We start from the raw sequence: 16,155 nt of genomic DNA on the forward strand, positions 1-16,155 counted from the left end.
GAGAGATGAAAACATCAGTGATGAGAGAGTCACTGATTGGCTGCCTCCTGCACGCCCCCAACTGGGGATCAAGCCCGAAACCCGGTCATGTGCCCTGACCGGGAATTGAACCCCGATCGCCTGGATCCTAAGTTGACACTCAACCGCTGAGCCACGTCCAGCCGGGCATTCTACCTTTTTTCTGTCTCTGTGTGTATATGAGTATATTTGTGTATATATATGTATATTATATACACACAACTTTATATATCTGGAATTTCATACCATATACAAATACATTTAATATTCTATCATGAGCATTTTCCCATGTCCAGTAGTCTTGAAAAACATTTTCAATGGCTATATAACAAAACGCTGTTTGCCTGCACTACATTTATTTGTTCTTTAATCATTACTTAGACAAAATTTTCCCTTTGCAAATATATCGTAATAGATACCTTTGTAACATTTTATGTATTTCTGACTAGAATAGGTTTCTAGAAGAGAAATTACATTGCAAAAAGGTATGCATGTTTTTTAAGGGTCTTAACAACTTCTAAATTGTTTTTCAGAAGGTTTTGGATCAATTTTTAGGTCAGCAACATGTGTAAAAACATTTTTTGCTTCCCACTCCAGCAAACACTGAATTTTTAAACATTGCTAAGAGGTAAAAATGATATTGCATTTTAATTTGTATTCAGTTGACTATTACTAGGGGCAAATATTTTACTGTTTTTATTACTTACACAAATAGAATGTTCTTAACCTTTGTCCATTTATCAAGGAGGGTTTTAATGTTTTCCTTATCAGTTTGTATGAGTTTTTTCATGTTAAGGTTAATTTTTAATGTTTTATCTTAAAATTTTTAAAATTATTTTTGATCTACAGATGTTTTAAATTGTCAAATATATCATTTTTTTTTTCATTGCAATCATGTTTAGACAAGTTCTCTCCATTCCAAAATGGATACTTTTATCTAGGTTTTTTTTTTCTTGTCAAATTATTGTAATATATTTAATGTTTTAGTATCAGAAACGCCTGGTATTAAGGGCAGTAAATTACAAGAGGGGGCAAGGGCTTTGAAAGACAGTCATCTGAGGGAAGTAAAAAATGATAGTGCATATCCTAAAACCTAGGGAGAGAAGAGAAAACTAGAAATAAACAGATTCAAGGACTCAAGTGAGCAGAGCAGTTTTGACAATGACATTATAGTACAGCAATCAATGTCCACATTAATGATTCAATTCTCAAATAATGCTTAGATTTAGTTATTTTTAAATGGGTTACTCTTCTGTTGCTATTGTTGTTAAACATTTAACTTAAATCCTATGGAGTAGACTCTGTTGTATGGTGTAAAGTGAAGCTCTAACTTTATTATTTTCCCAAATATTTAATCAGTTGTCTTAACATCTTCCTGAATGATGCTTCCCTTCCTCACTGTCTTGTTATGGCACTTTCATTTAATCAAAGCATATATATACACTATGGTCTGCTTCCATTGAGCTGTCTCTGAGTCACTTATGGGTACCACACCATAATATTATTTTGAAAATATATTAGTTTTCTTCTTTTTTATGTTCCTAAATAGCTACCACATCAGGGTGCAGGGAGTAGAAAGAGAGGGAGCTCCAGATCCAGGCCAAAATCTCTGAGAGAGCTGGGAAAGGGCCAGGAATGGATGAAGGTCAGTAAGGATGCAGGTGTGGAGGTCAGGCTGTTTTGCTACAGAACTTCACATTACACCTCTGCCACTCAACAACTCTTTGGCTTTGGACAAGGAAATTCACCTTTCTGAGCCATGGTTTCCTTGTATGTAAAATGTGAGAGTTGGGATGATAAAATGAATCAGTGTAGAACACTTAGAACAGCGTACAGCCCATGGCAAACATCATTATCGCTTATTTGAAGATATCTTCCACCTTCATCATGCTGAAATTACTCTTGCAAAGGACATCAGTGATCATCTAAATGTCAAATCAATATGGCACAGCGATTACAACGATAGGCTCTCTAGAAGCAAGCTGCCTGGAATAAAACACTTTCTCTGCATTTTCAAGCTGTGTGACTTTGGAAAAGCTACTTGCTCATTCTGTGCCTTAATTTTCTCATCTATAAAATGGGGAGATTAATAGTGCCTACCTTATAGGGTTGTTACATGGAGTTCTGACATGATGAATATAAATTGCTTAGCACACAGTCTGGCACACAAGTAATTTCTCAGGAAATGGTCATCATAACCACTAGCTTACTTGATTGCTCTGGGACATTTGACAATGTTGTTGACTTTTTGACCCTCCTGCTTTGTTTACTGGTGCACTATGACTTGGGTCTCAAACCATGACTGCCTTCTTTTACCTACCCATTAAAATGTTGGCATTCTTCAAGGGGTTCTCGACTACCCTGTCCTCTGGTGACTATACGCTTTCTTGCTGTTCCTTCTTCTAAGTCAGAAGTTGGCAAATTTTTTATTAGAAGGCCAAGTAGTTAATATTCTAGGCTGGTGTACCACATGATCTCTACACATTGAATCATGAAACCATTCAGTGAGAATACGTACATAACTGGGCATGGTTATATTACAACAAAACTTTATATATAAAATAGGCGGTTAGCCATGGGCCATAGTTTGCTAACTCCTCCTCTGGGTAGTTGTTGTAGCTCAGGTATCACGTAATTAGACCACTCATCATATTGCATCTGTCCTTCCTACTGCACAGTGGGCTACCTGAGTGCAGGGTGTCCTTTTATCCCTGTATGCTCTGCAGATAGCATAGAATCTGGCAGATATAGTTCATCAACATCTCCTGAAACACGGAATGAGATGACCACATAATATCAATCATAACAGTTAAAAAACTTAGTTGTGCTACAAGGAAGAAGGCATTTCTTCCATGTGAGCCCTTCAGTAGCTACCAAAACTACAGAGAAGACCTCATGGCCTGTGTAACACACTGAAACATCTAGCAGAGTTAATCTTTCTTTGCCTAATGTGAGAGGGAAATTCAGGTCCAGGAAATTCACAATTTCAAGGACCAAGTAATATTGCAGACATCAAAATAGAGCTGTCCAGCATGATCTATAAAACAGGACACACTTTATAGGAATTGAGAAACAGCTGTTTCCCCATTTCTGTTTTAAAAGAGGAAATAGGCTACAGGACTCAGGGGTATATGCTAAACATATGGAGAAAATTTATTTGCTTAAAGAAATGTGACATGGAGCTGACAAAGGACTCAGTTTGTAAAAGATAATGTCCTGGTGGGTGAAGTTAAGAGGATAAAAAAGATATATACAGAGTCATTTCAGCATTATAATTAATGAAAAAAGAAATACCAATAAACACTGAAGGGAAAAAAGGAAAAGTAAAGTTGAAGCTGAAAAGAACTGAATATGCTCCAGGGAAGGCACTAACTACGAGAACCAAGTATCACTTGCAATAATGATGGACTTATTAAAATAAATTTTAGATAAAGATGACACTGGTTTAGGAGAACACATGGAAACCAAAATCTCATTCAAAAGTAACAGTGTGAATATTGAGTTTCTCTAAATGTAGTGTAGAGAATCCTTACAGAGATACGAATGCCTGGGAAATATATCAGAGACTCTGGGGGAGAATTTTAAAATTCTGGAATATTCTTACAAATGGGGAGTAGACAAAGACCCACATTAAACTTCTTCCTTTTAATTTCCATGTTCAAACTTAACCAGCAGTAATATTTTTAGTATAATTAAACATTTGCTGAACTCCTTTTATGGGAGATTACTCATTTTGTGTGACTCAACATATTCTCTCAAGTGGCAATTACCAGACAGCACTCTTTAGAATCTCTTCAAATCATAAAATCATTATTGCTGTAAGAAAAGGACCCAAGATTTTCTGAAAAAGAACAAGTTATTGTTGGTTTCCTCTAGTTTTCTACTTCTCTTTTCCTCCGAAGAATTATGAAAGGATTTATTATGTGGCCACATGGACATTCATTCATTCTTCAAATATTTAATGAGCACCTGCTGTGTACCTGGTACTGAGCTAATCCCAGAGGAATCGAGATAAATAAGACGCAGTCCTTACTCTGAGAAGCTGACAAGCAAGAACGACAGATACGTTAAGCAATTAAAATGCAACGTGATGCTATAGTGATGGAGAAGGAATATGAAGCGGTCAGGGACTTCTGGGGGGAGGGGACTAGGAAGGGATAGCATTAGGGTTTTCTAAGGTGATGGAACCGTGGGCATAGTACTGATTGTGGTCGTGGTCACAGAAATCTATATGGTTGTTAAAATTCATAGAACTGTGTGTCAAAGGAAAAAAGTCTAATTTTACTGTATGATAACTTAAAATAAAGAAGTACAATGTGATAGGTGCCTATCAACAGGAATACAGATAGATAAACTATGGTACATTCGTACAATGGAATACTACTGAGTAATAAAAGGAATGGACTGCAGGTAAATGTAACAACATGGATGAGTCTCAACAGCATTACTGAAGAAAAGCAGGGTAAAATGCAGTACATCCTGTATGATTCCATTTATGTGAACTTCCAGAGTAGGTGACATTGATGTAGAGTGACAGAAATAAAGCAGTGGATGCTTCTGTGTGTGGAGTGTGGTGAGGTAGGATTGAGTGGGAAGGGATCTTGGGGAACTTCCAATTGTGACTGAAATGTTCTACGTCTTGGTCAAAACTGATTGAAGAGTACACTTAAGATGTATTGAGTACCTCAATAAATGTAAATTATATCTCAATAAAAATACGTAGTTAATGGTCTTGGCTTATATTTTATGACAGAATTTCTTACGGTGTTTACAGTTGTAAAAAACGGTAACACCTTCTGTACCACGTTGTCATTTTCCTTTTAGAAGAAATTGGAATTTCTTTTGGTTTCTTAATGAAATCAACATAATATCCAATAACAAATCTTGTGACCAACAAATGCAACGTGCAGAGTATGTAGCCGCAGACAGATGGGGAGGACAGACCTCTACCCTCTGTTGGCACATATCAGACACTCTCAGAAAGAAGTGAATCTCACTGGATGCTGAAGAGAGTCTCAGTGCGCAGACCAGGAAAGGAGAACATTTCAGAACATGTGCAAAGTCACAATGTGAGAGGCTGGGGAAGTCCCTCTGGGTGAACTGCACACCGGGTGCTGTGGGAAATAAAGTTCTAGAGAAGGGGGGGGTCCAGTTTGTAAAGATCACCCCACCACCCCAAGTCCCAGTGCTAAGCACTTTCAGTGTACAGTTTAATTTAATCCTCATAGTCACCTCCATTTCTCAGAACCGGGGCTTGGGAAGTGCAGGGCCTCACCCAGGTCCCTCAGCCCTTATGCAGTGGGCAAGCATTCCCATACAGAAAGCTGGGACTCTCACTCTCATCCTCAATGACAGGCTGCCTTCTATCTGCCATGCTGAGGAGTCTGGCCTAGTTCATGGTGCTTGGGGAAGCTTTTACCTGACCAGAATCTGCTTTAAGGAGATGATGGGCCTCTGACAAGAATGGATCATGGGGTGGTTGTCAGTTACAATTCACTTGACAGCAGAACTATTAAACAAGATCATTAGTAACAATGGCGAAGCAAAGCTGTTTTCATGCCTCCTATTTCCCCCAAACACTAACCCCTTCCTCCAATAGGTTCTAATTTTAAAATTGGGTCAGCAATGAGATAACAGTTCTATAAGTTTCTAAGTGGGAGATGGGATACTCTTGAGACCCCCCCAAATCTAAATGAGAACATGTATGGAGTGGAGGGGTTGGTTTTGGGGAATTTTACACAGATGTCCTTACCAACCATCTCAGAAGATGCTGAAACACTGAGGTAAACAGGATTTGCTGACCAGCTATTTTCCAGGTCTTGGTGACAATGTGGACTTTCTGGCCCCTAGGCTGGCTCAGGTATAGAACTCCATCAGGCTTGCAGATTTCAGAGCCATCTTGGAGAGAGCACATTGCTTCTGCGGTGTTCTAAGGATTATGGTTCTCTGCTGGCTCTCAGAAAAGCCCAGGCCCTTCTCTGAGAATAGACACTTCCTAGGGAAGCTCCTTCCACTGGACATGGATTAAGACTAGGTCAGGGCTTAGCATTAGCATTGCAGAATGGCCTTAATTAATAACAGCTTAAAAATAATCATAACGAAGTTGCCCAGAGCTCATAATTTATAAAATGTATTCATATTCATGATATAAAAAAATGTTGAGCCACACAAAATTGCTGAAGGTCAGCATTTAACAGATGAGGAAACTGAGGCTTAGGGAGGTTAAGTTGCTGACACTTCCATAGTTTGCTGACCTGCCTGCTTTTCCCCCTTAGTGCTTACCCTCCCTGTCCACCCAACTTTCTTCTTTCAGTTTAAAAAAAAAAAATCTAGCTATTAGTTAACTATGGGTCATCTTGTTCTAGGAAGGATTTAAGGCAGCTTTACAAGGTTACAAAAAAATAAATATAAGATAGTATAAATTAAAAGTGGGAGCAAATATGAAAGAAACATAAGAATCAGACCTGAAATCAATCGAGTTCCAATAAAGATGTTATAATGCCCTATATATTTGAAATTGATGGGGCACATATTTGAGTCTAAGTTTCTAGGAGCCAATGTGAAAAACAAAACCTTGTCACTATTCAGAGTAGCCAGAGGCTAAAACAACAACAAAGCAATGGGTTTCTCAGAAGTACAAAGATTTTAGGTTCTTAATAAAACACAAGTCATGATGCACAGCAGCTTCCATTGATAAGTTAACGGCTTTGAACTAGGCCTTAAAAGGTGATTTTGGCCTTGGCCAGGTGGCTCAGTTGGTTGGAGAGTCATCTGGTACACTGGAAGGTTTCAGGTTTGATTCTGGTCAGGGCACATGCCTGGCTTGCGGGTTCAATTCTGTGTCGGGATTGCTGTTTCTCTCTCACACTGATGTTTCTCTCCTCCCCCTCTCTAAAAAGAATCAATGGAAACATATCCTTGGGTGAGATTAAAAAAAAAAAAAGGTGGTTCTGGCTCCCCATAAAAGGTGCTCGGTTCTTCCAAGGAAGCAAGGCCTTGTTGGGGTGAGGCTCTCACTTCATTGGGGACTAGCACCTCGCCCAGCAGCGCTAGCCTAGCACTTGCCCACACCAGGGCCCCTGTCCTGGAGCTCGCCTGTATCTACTTGGCTCTTATCCTTTGTCACCGTCACCTCATGTCCTACAGGATAAGATCAGTGTCCTCATTAAAGCAGCTGGTGTAAACGTTGAACCTTCCTGGCCAGGCTTGTTTGCAAAGGCTCTGGCCAAGGTCGACATCGGGAGCCTCATCTGCAACGTAGGGGCTGGTGGACCTGCCCCAGCAGGAGGCCCTGCCCCCTCCACCGCTGCTGCCCCAGCTGAGCAGAGAGAGGAAGCGAAGAAAGAAGTCGGAGGGGTCTGTTGATGACACGGGCTTTGGTCTTTCTGACTAAACCTCTTTTGCAACACTTTCAAGAAAAAGCTGAACTCCAGGGGGGAAAAAAGGTAATACTAATTTTCAGTTTTGTCAGTACACAACAGTCTCCAAATTCCTGTAGCAAATTCCATTTATGGAAATCAAAGCAGGCAAGGAAGGCCCCAGTGAACTCATCAGTTGTTGAAATAGTTTCAGGACGCGGGGAGATGGGACCGGTGACTATTGCCACATTTGCCCAAGGGGAAAAGACAAAAACCCACCCACTGTGCTGCAGAATAAATAGGGCTTCATAGGGATGTTTTATCTCATTGTGTAACTTGTTTTAACTTCATGATTAGGACATGGTGGCAAAAACTAACAGGACCTTATACATCTTACATCCTTATAACTGCTCTTAATACAGAAAAGCATTGCTCCCGAATGCCGTTCTCATCCCGCTACACACCCTGCTGCATTCAGGCCCCAGGGCCAGGCTTTATTTACATTGGATATTTTATACTTTCCTCACTCAACCCTCCAGTTTCCCTTACTTTTATGCCAAGGAACGGACACAGAGTTTTTCCTTTTTGCAATTTATATATGCAGAAAATACATCCAAGTCAGGAATGCCCCTTTCATCCACAGGAAGAGTCTGGGGCCATCTGACTCATCGACACGACAAGCCCAGAAATAGAAAAAGCAATCAGGCTGAAAGGCAGAGACTAGTGGAAACTTCTAAGCCGGCACACAGCTAAGGTGCTATGTCATATGAAATTAATTCTCTGAGGTCAGCAATTAGAGTCAGGTTACAGCCTAAACATAATTCTGCCTGCTAATTACTTGACCCATTACAATATTTATTTCATTGAGAGAGATGCCCAGCCATGACTTCCAAGGGTGGGCTTGGGGGCAGAGAGAAGGAAGCCAACAGCCAGAGAAATAGCAACCCCTTTCTTTTATAAATAGACCTGTCTCCCAGGCCCCTAGCTGAAATGATTTCCTGATTCCTTAAGTGAGGGATCAGATGTATCATGCTCCTCCTTTCCAGCAAAATGAGATCTCAGAGCTCTTTAGTAAAGTGCAAGAGATGACTAAAGAAATTATTTGAGTTATGTTCTGTCACGAGAAGCCCTGAGGTGAGGTGGTAGCAAAACCACCCTTTGTTTGGGAAAGAGGAGGAAGCCAGGGCATGAACGATGTGGCTGGAAAGGTACAGGTATGTAACTCCGAACTTCTGAAGACTTATCTCCCCACATTAAAGACATTTGGAGCGGCAATAAGAAGAAATGCCAATTTCTGCGTGGAGACGTTGGAATAACGAGTACCATGAACAGGAATGACTAAAATATAAGGAATAAATGAGAACAAAAGCCTCTCACTTAAAGAGGGCATTAAGCAGCACCTGAGGGGTTCGTGGGTATGAGAAACCGTGGGTCTGAAGGCTGGTAGCTGACAATGTGAGACCCATATACACCTAATCAATTTATACAGCACTCCTCAATAATAAAAATAACAGCGGCAGCAGCTGCTGTCACCATTCATGGAGTGACTGCTCTGTGCCAGGCACTGCACCACGAGCTTCATGTCCATGACCTCACCGTGGAGTACTGTCTCCTCCCTTCCCACCAGCTCCCTGGTGGCCCTTTGCCATTGGGGATGCATTTCCCCTTCTGGGATGTCCTTGACGTTCATGCAAGCTCCTGGCACATGAATAACAAGGGGGATGGGGAAGACTGTGAGGAATGGAAGACAGTTACCCTATGACTGGTTTGCTGCAGGCCCCGAATCACATGAGGCTGCTGAGAAGGTCAGGGTCACCCGCTGTGACCTGGGGGCCGATGGGAAGGCTCCCCAACTTTTGCTCTCTCCCATCCTTCTCATTTCTGCCCCCAAACTGACACACGGTGAAAGAAAAGAAGGGAAAGACTGATGCCTATAGCTGAAGTGTGCAGTTTAATGGGCAGAAACCAGACTTGTCACATGTAATCAAATCATCATAGTGTTGGTGACAGAGTTAAGACAGTTGAAAAAACAGTTGCTATTCCAACTTCCAATTTTCAGGTTATTGTTGGGGCTGAAATTTCTCTCACCTCAAGTGTTTTTATTTTGGAAAGTCTCCAAAGCACACTTCAGCCATATTCACGTAATTGAGACATGAAAAAAATAGAGATGTTTTTCAGCCGCATTAAACTCTAACCAGATGCTCTTTAAAAACTTTTTACATGTACATAGCACCTTCTATTCTAGCAGAGAGTCATTTTATTCACCCCTGAACTGCATCCACCATAGATCGAAAATACTAAGTCTTTTAAGAGACATGGTAACCAACTGACATGTACAGTCTCCAGACAGGACGTAAAGAGGATCCCATTGGCCTTCCTAAGTCTCCCTCTCTACTCACAGCACTGGAAATCCAAGTCAAGTCAATTTAACAACATTTACTGAATCCTTTCTGTGGATCATGAGCAAAGCTGAAGAACAGCGGGAAGTTGGCAGGAATATAACCAAGTGACATGCAGGATTCCTGTAAAAAGTGTCAGGGCCAGCACCCTACCTGAATGGCTCACCCGAAAGACAGTGCTTCTGCCATCTTTCCTGCTATTATCCATCAGGTAAAGAGAGAAATGGTTTGGGCATTAGAAGAAAAGCAGCGTGAAGAAAAATTAATGACGGCTCTCCTAGAGTCCAAGAATTCTCAGGTCAGTGCCGTCAGAAAAACCCCAACCCGGCAGCACCTTGCTCAGGCAGCGTCTGCTTCCCCAGGAACCACTCTGGCCCCTTCTATTCTCCACATGAGAGCCAGAAAGGTCTTTTAAAAATGTGAACAGGATTACGTAACCTTCCAGGTTACAACTCCACAGCAGTTTGATTTTATGCTGAGAATAACACCGATATGCCGTACCACAGACCATCAGGCCCTGCCATGACTGGGCCTCCAACTGCCCCTCAACCTCCCCGTTCTCCTACTTGCCCCGCTACACCCCAGCCACGCTGACCTCCTGGGGTTCCTAGAAATGCCAACTCCCATCTCACCTCGGAGCCTTCAGGCAACTGTTCCCACACCTGGACTGCTCCTTCTGGTCTTGCTCGCTCACATCACTGTCAACTCTGTCGTCAAAAGTCCCACTCCCTCTCCACTCTCTGCCATGGTTTTCTCTTATTTTTATAATGGTACTATCATAAGTTGTAATTATCTTACTTATTTGCTGACTTGTTTTTATGTGATTCCTCCCATAGACTTTACAAGACGGCTGCAATCAGTAACATCTGCTTTCGCAGTGCCAGGTCCCCAGTGCACGGACGGTGCCCCAACAGGGCACAGATAACAAATTACTGTTGAGCAGATGCATGCAGTGAATAAAATTGCAAACAATAAATTTAAAAAAACACCAAGAGGCCATCTTTTTATTTTATGTTTTTACCACCATAAATACTATTGTATTACTGTAAATCTTCGATTTCTATTAAAGGTTTTCATGTATTCATTCTAACCAGGACCACCCTGACTGAACTTGAGAGGCTGAGAGAATGGAGACCTAACTTATGGCTACAATTAGAAACTTTCAGAATGATTGCTTGAAACCACCAGGTTTGGCACACAATGCATCCTGAATAGGGGGATTAGCCCTTTCTCATTTTGAGATATTTGTGGTTGAAAGCAGAGTTGCTCTTATGTGTGTATCATGTGGTTCCTTAAGAAAAATCACAGAGGATCCTTGAAGTCAAGCACCAGAACACTTAAGAATGAAGACAGCACACTGTTTTCCTGGGAAGCTATTGTGAAACTGGTCTGAGTGGGACACCCTTGATCACCCTGCCATTTGGCCCTGGCCTGGGATGACGGACCGTGGAGTTGTCTGGAAATTCAGAAGTACCCTGGGTGCCTGTCCCTGCCTCCCCAGTCCTGCCCAGTGACTAACAGGGGAGATTTTAAGCCTTCAGACTATGTCCTGCCTGGGTCTTTGGTCAGTGAGGACCAAGACTGGCAGGCTACTAGGAGGCTGGCCACACCAGACAAGGAGGCCTAGAATTGTCTTCCTGCCTAGGGGTGCTCTCTGGAGGCCTGGAGAGGGCCCGGGTACTTGTCTACCAGATGAACAGCAGCCTTTCTCCAATAATCTCCTGGTTTGCTCAGCCCTTAGGCTCAACCTTTCTCCTCGGTTTCCTCGGTGTATTCAATTTCTCTGCTAGGACTACAGTTGCTCAGCACCTAGTTTATTTGGATGGGGTTCAGCTTTCTTGCACAATTCTTGTCTCTCCAGGTCACCTGCTCCCCATTCCCTAGCTACTGCTTGGGCCCCAACTCAGGCAGCTCACTTGGAGTCATACTACAGCCACCTGCCCACATTCTCCCTGCAGGGATGAATTACCCCACTTGTAACCTATACTACTCGTCCCCATGCTGGGGTGGCCTCACCCACTGCTCGTCCCCGCCCCGTAGCTGGCCTCTGAGGTCCCCTCGTCCTTCATCAGTAAAAGTGCATAGAGGAGACACCAGTGGCCCCTTCAGGGCATAGGAGAGCCTTGCTTAAACCCAGAGATTACTCTGGGGAGGCTGCAATACAGCAGCTTCTTCAAGGCTTATGTCAAATACAGGGGACCCAGTGGTGTGACATTTATAGCCAGGTCACACAGTTTTCATGAGTAAAACAAGAGGCTAAAATTAGATGAGCCCTGAGGTTCTTTTCAGGTGTAACATTCCAGTGTCCCACAGAAAGCCTTCTGGTTCCAAATCCTATGTGTTTCCCACTACAACTCCTTGATGATAATTTTCTGCAAAAATGCCTCTGGTGGTTCCCCACTGTCTGTGGAGAACAACATCTAGCACCAAAGCATCTAAGGCCTTTAACATTCTGAGCGCAAATAAATATCACACTTTACCTATTGCAAAGCTGGACACCTGTCCTCCAGGCATGGGAGCAGCTTGCCATTGCTGAACCCGTCATGTGCTCTCTGCCATGTGCTTACATCATGTCCCCTGCTGAGAATGTCCTTCTTACCCTTCCCCTGGCAGAAATCTCCTCCTCCTCCAAGGTGTCCGGTTTAAATACTTCCACCCCACCCCCACCCCATCAGCCTCCCTGACCTGCAGCTCAGGTAGACTCAGACAAAATTACGTTTAGCTTTGGGTTATACCACCAGCCCATTAAAATTAGAATTTTGGCGCGTGCCTCTCCTACTAGACTGTGAGTATCTGAGGGGCAGGGATGGTGTAATGTTTATCTGAATAGCACCAAGACCTGGGATAGCACACGGCACATTGAGGACACTCAGTAAAGAGCTGTTGAAGGGAACTAAAAATTGTGTACTCATGGATGTGTACATCTGTCCTTTAGGCTATCAGAGACAACAGTTACTAGGCAAGATGAGAGCTGAAAAATTAAACAAGTTCTCTGTTGATACATAGCTGTTGATAAGATATGCAATTAGAAAGGAAAACGACTAGACTGAACTAAAGTTTTTAAAGAGAGGAAGGGCTGAGAGGAGAGACTTCTAACTCATATATTTTCCTGTTTACAAAAGAACTTTCTAGCCAAGGAGAAAACATTGGCCCAACTTGGGATGTTGCTGGAATTATCTCTTCTTTTCTTTTTCCTCTCGTTTTCAGAGAACCAGTGCCCATTTGGAAGAGTAATACAGATGCAAAAATGAAGAGAGCCATGCAGTGATGTGTATTAGCAAAGCTACTGAGTGGTGATAGCTATGCCAAGAGAATAGCATTACATAATGACATCAAAATAGGACACTTGAGGAATGTCTTAGAGCTTAAACAGCTGTCACCTGGCATTCTTGAAGTATAAGAAGAAACAGCCTCTGGAAGCCGAAGAGCACAAATGATTTGCAACAAGATTCTGAGGTCGAGAATATGTTTTCCTCATCTCCCTCTCTCTCTTACACTGTTAGTGTCATTTTCACTTTAGAAAAATATGAAACCCTAAAATATGTATAATTACAAAACATTGCGTACAGGTTGTTTTCAAAGGAAAAGAGCGGCGTCCCTCATTATACCAGGCTTTCCTAAGCACGCTTGTCTATTTGGAGGTAGGTTTCTATTTTGTGGATTATCTAGACCTTTTATTATTATGTATAGGTCATTAACCCCATACTTAGGGAACATGAAGGAGGGGATAACAGGTGACATTTAAATCTGTCGCTTTTGCTGCTGGTAAAATGTCTGTTAGAAAAAAATTAAAAACCCTGGAATTTAAAAAGGACTGATAGGTTTAATACGTGTGTTTTTTTCTAATTTCTTTACTTTCCAGCTCACTGAGATGTTGTACCAACACTGCTCTCCTCCAGGGTTGCTTCTTTCCTTTGTCCACTTGGTCTAAGTGGTCAGTGATGCCTCCTCCAGTCAGCACACATTTATTGTGCATGGCTGTGTGCTAGGGCCGGGGCCATGACGTTGGGAGGTGTGCTCTGTACTCCAGGAACTCCCGGGCTATCAGGGGAGAGACAAGCATGCTGGCAGCTGCAATGAAGTAAGGCTTAGGGCAAGGTGTGGTTAAGCTCTGGGTGCCTTGGGAATACAGTGGACAAGCAGAGTCCACCTGGGTGGGGACAGGACAGTGGGAAGGATGGGATCCAGAATCTGGGTCAAGAAAAAGTGAGGCATGCCCAGAGAGCTGCCTGCGAGGTCCTGTGATCCAGCTCTCCTACCAAGAAACCTACATTTCTTTTCACCATTTTTTACAGCTCATCCAAACAAACAGAAAAGAACTGACAAATCAGTTTAACCTTCACCACACTTTCAAGAACTAGCACTGTACACCTCTATATACCTTCCAGACATCTGCAGTAATAGCTGTCATGAAGAGTCAAACAAAGAGCACAGGGGTGGGTCTTCCTGGTTCGTTTTCAGGCCATCAACCAACAGACTCACAGATGTTTGTGTCCCAACAGCACTAAGATGTGGCCATTTTTTTCAGTGCAAAACCTCCACAGAGGAGGAAGCTTAGGGTCAATGAAAAAATGAACACTAAAGGATAAGGAATATTTTTCTTCATATTTCCCTTCTTGGTTGCCCAGGAATAGGTGGGAATGTGAATCTTTAGAAAATCAGTTCCTTCTCCTTAAAGGATTAGGGCTGATGGAGCTGAAAAGTGCCAGGACTGAGAAAATAACTGCCAGGGTGGGAAGACTGGCTACATACATAGGCAATGAGCAGATAAGTAAAGAGCTTGAGTAACAGAAAATCTTGTTGGGGAAGGGAGTTACAAACGTGGAAAGGCTAAAAGCTAGAAGGCCCCTATGGCATTAGATTGTAACTGGAACTACCAATGTGCTCATGGTATTTAATAGAGACAGACAGAGCAAACAGATATTGCCCTGTGTGTGTGTCTATTTCCCAGTTCTTTGGGTTGAGAGGGCCTGCAAGCAATGGGAACGTGCCAGTTCAGTGAGCATACCCATGGCCCAGATCTCAATTTCCATATACGATTTTACATAACAGACCTAGGTCTTCTTGAAAATGTGGCTAATTCCAGGGCTGAGTAGAGAAAGTACAAGGCGCACATGGAACGTTTTCTTGTGCCAGAAGGTAAGAAAGTATTCAGAAAATGATGAGGACTTGTTAAAGGAACACAGGAAAGGGGCTCCCACAGGCCAAACCTGAGATCATCTCAACATAAAAATATATAATGATATTAATGGATTATAACCCACTGATTAAAACAGAAACCCACAAGTGCATATTCATATAAATAAATACAAAAATAAATAGGGGAGAAGGGGCTCTTCCTTGCGGTAGACAATTTATATAGGAGCAATATATTTGCATAGTTTCAAAGTGTCTTCCCACAGAATATTTATTAATTGCAAAGGGAAAAACTAACTTTACAGTGGAGAAATCTGGCAGATGCCACTTTAACCAAGTAGGGCTCGTATGGACCAACCCCATTTATGAGTCTCCTGATATGATTCACTAAGAAGAACATGGCATATAGTATTCTTTCCAAAAAACGCACAAACTCAGTTTTATTACGAGGAAACGTCACATGACCCTAAACTGAGGAACATTTTACTCTTCAAAAATGTCAAGTCACAAAAGAGAGGGAAAGGCTGCAGAACTGTTTAAGATGAAAGGAGACCGATGACAACTACATGTAACATATAATCCTCGGCCATAGGAAAAATAATTTCCCCTATAAAGGATATTATTATTGAGGCATTTGGTGAAAAGTTGAATGGGAACCGCTGATTGGAAATTAATAATTATATCAATGTTAATTTACTGAACTTGATTGCTATGCTGTGGTTACGTATAAGACTGAACTTATCTTTTAGAATAGTAACACTAAAGTATATAAATTGATTTAGAAAAATATAAACACATATATATACACAGAAGGAGGCAGGGGGAAGTGGGAGAGCAAGAGGAGAAGAGGGGAAGGAAGAGAAGGAGGGAAGGGAGAAAACAACTGTGGTAAAATGTGAAAAACTGGACAACCTCAGTGAAGAGTATATGGGAATTCTTTGTTATTCTTACATATTTTCTGTAAGTTTGAAATTATTTCACTGGTAAGAGTTAAAAGTAAAGAGGCTGGGTTTCGGTGTGACTCAGATCCAATTTTAAATTCTGATATTTATCATCCATGAGACTCCAGGGAAGTTATTTAATTATTCTGAGCTTTGGTTTTCTTATTTGATCACCAATACAGAACTAATTTACAGGGCTGCTGTGAAGATTAAGACAGTGAGCAGACTGAGCACTGGTTGGTGGTGGGCTTGCCTAGCAGAGGACCTGGTACCTAAAGCATGAAGGAATACATACGTGCTGAA

The 16,155-nt window shown here is 41.9% G+C and overlaps 1 protein-coding gene and 1 pseudogene across 1 annotated transcript in view; one reads left to right on the plus strand and one right to left on the minus strand.

The window, feature by feature from the left end:
• Positions 1-16,155, minus strand: part of CMSS1 (cms1 ribosomal small subunit homolog) — a 342,712-nt gene that overhangs the window by 42,414 nt on the left and 284,143 nt on the right. The window lies entirely within an intron of this gene.
• LOC107527093 (large ribosomal subunit protein P1 pseudogene) lies at positions 5,719-7,411 on the plus strand (annotated as a pseudogene).

The sequence above is a fragment of the Miniopterus natalensis genome, chromosome 6 (assembly GCF_054644295.1).
Source record: "Miniopterus natalensis isolate mMinNat1 chromosome 6, mMinNat1.hap1, whole genome shotgun sequence".
In the NCBI taxonomy this organism is placed as follows: domain Eukaryota; kingdom Metazoa; phylum Chordata; class Mammalia; order Chiroptera; family Miniopteridae; genus Miniopterus; species Miniopterus natalensis.